Genomic DNA, 2,837 nt, shown 5'->3' on the forward strand with positions numbered 1-2,837 from the left:
TAATCATCTATTGATAATATAAAATAGTTTTATATTATTATTCAATTAAAAATCAATGTTTGAATTATTTTAAAACAATTATTTTAAAAGTTAATAAACTTTTATATATATATATATATATATATATATATATATATATATTATAATTTCTAATTTGATAATTATATTTTTTATAAAGTGTATAACCTTTTTTACATGTAAATATGGTTAGTTTTATATTATCGATAGACTCATTATATATGATGTGATTAGACTTCAATCTTTAATTAATGCTGAGTCTCTTTTGGAATCACATTCTATATATTATTAATTTTCTGGAAGTGAAGAGATCATTATCTGTTGACAATTGATCACATGGATGGTACAATATGTGAGTTGACTACTCATTGCCTGTGCAAGGGCTAAGGGCAACGCAATGGAGCCCTAAGGAATTAAACTGATCACCGTCGTGGACAATTTCTGAGCAATATCTTAGTTGTTGGTATGTGCAAACTAGGGTACGAACTATTTATTGTGCAGATAAAACAGCTGAACGAATCTATGATCACGTTGTGCAAGCATAATGCGAAATTTGAAAACATTGTGAAAATAAATACATAAGGCCCCGGCATTAATTCAAGCATGCATGCTGAAATTGAAATGTCCGTTCTTTGACGTCAACAAGGGTCGATAATTTTCTTTTTTCTTTTTTTGTTATATTGAACATTGGTGAACCTAACTAGATGACATTATTCACTAAGGTCCAACAGAATCCTACTGTTTTTAATTTGTTGGATCCCAAAAGTAGGTTGCGCGAAGTAGCTAATTACGAGAACAAGTTTTTATATTTGTACGTGGCATATTATTTACCATATTGTAGTGAAGGACTAATAGAGATTACTAAATTGCATTCTATATCTCCCAACAAGTTATTTTATGCACATAACCAAGAATTGAATATCTATCGACATATTTAACTCTTATCTATCTATTGTATAGAACTTTGCTAGTCCAACAGCTTACGTACATAACAAACAATTAGAATCTCTCTCTCTCTCTCTCTCTCTCTCTCTCTCTCTCTCTATATATATATATATATATATATATATATATATATATATATTTAATTCGACTATTAAATATTATCAACTGTGTTAGATCTTGAGGTTCGAACAATTAATCTTAAGATATACACCTTAGCAATACCGTATAACTAATAAACCATACAGAAAGTGATGTACATGGTTGGTCCCCGGCCCATGGGACAAGGCCAGCCTTTTATTTTGCAGGTCTTAAGTGCCACAAGATTTACTTAATTTATTTCGATAGCAACGAGATTTGTCTTATTACATCCACAGGTTTCGGCCAATTTAATGAGGCATGAATATGATGCAAATAAATCAGCTTTATAGAATTATAGATATATAGGCACGTTTGATGGGTTCTCTGATTTTGTTTCTTGCGAGGTTGGATGAATAGTAGAGGGGGAAATTGCAATACACAAGACATTATCAAGTGTATTTCATATAAGCACTTTAACTTATACAGAACTGTACATCACAAAGTCAATTACTATCTACTAATTAACTACCCTTTTAAGTAACAAACTAACATATTTGAATTAACCACAACACCCACCTTTAATTTAAAGATGTACAACTCCTGATTCCTTTTTTAGCATCTCAAATCTACCAGCCTTCATTGCTTTAGTCAGCATATCAGCAATTTGCAATTCTGTTGGGTAGCATGCTGTTGCCACTTTCTCCCTCAGAAAGTGAAAATTAGGTTTCTTATGTTTATTCCTGCCATGAGAAATTGGGTTCTTTGTTAGATTAATAGTAGACTTATTATCAACTAATAGCTGCATAAGTTTCTTCACTTCAAACTTTATCTCCTTTAGCAATGAATTAAGACATTTAGCTTGACATGCAGCAAATGACCCAACTATGTATTCAACCTCACAAGATGACAAAGCCACCACAAGTAGTTTCTTAAAACACCAAGAGACCGGGGCTCCTAGAAACTAGAACAAATATCCTATAATGCCTATCCTATCTACTTTATCTCTACTCCAATCTAAGTTAGAATAGCCCAGTAACTCAACTACTTTTTATTCTATTTCACTAGGAAATAACACACTATACTCTAGAGTTCCTTTCAAATCCTATACTCTTTTGACAGCCATCAAATGAGACTTCCTTGGTTCATTCATGGATCTACTAATTAAACAAACAACAAAGCAAATGTTAGGTCTGTTATTGCATAATTATCTTAAAGAGCCAAACAATTTCTTGAATAATGTGAAATCCACTAGCTCATCATCATCACTTGTACTATCCAGCTTGAAATTTACCTCTATAAGAGTAGTTGTTGGGTTACAATCCATCATATTGAACCTCTTTAGCACATCAACAACATACTTTTTTTTATGTAGTGCAATTCCTTTTGATATAGTTATAAACTCCACGCCCAAAAAATATGTCAATCTACCTACTGACATTTTGAACCCAGCCACCATTAATGCTTTAAAGCATTCAATTTCTTTTATATCACTTTCGGTAAACAACAATTCATTAACATAAAGAGAAATCATCACACACTTAACTCATTTATCTTCTTCACATACACACCATAACTGAGCACTTTGAAAATTCATGTTGAATGAAGAAAGAGTCTATTCTTCTATTCCAAGCTCCAGGGGCTAGTTTAAGGCCATATAAAGCCTTGATTAGCTTATACACCAAATTTTCATTTCCCTTAATTTCAAAACCTAGTGGTTGTGTGACATACACCAATTCATTAAGAGGGCAATTCATAAATGTAGATTTGACATCCATGTGGAATTAAAGACTATCTGT

The sequence above is a fragment of the Glycine max genome, chromosome 4 (genome assembly GCF_000004515.6).
Source record: "Glycine max cultivar Williams 82 chromosome 4, Glycine_max_v4.0, whole genome shotgun sequence".
Lineage (NCBI taxonomy): Eukaryota > Viridiplantae > Streptophyta > Magnoliopsida > Fabales > Fabaceae > Glycine > Glycine max.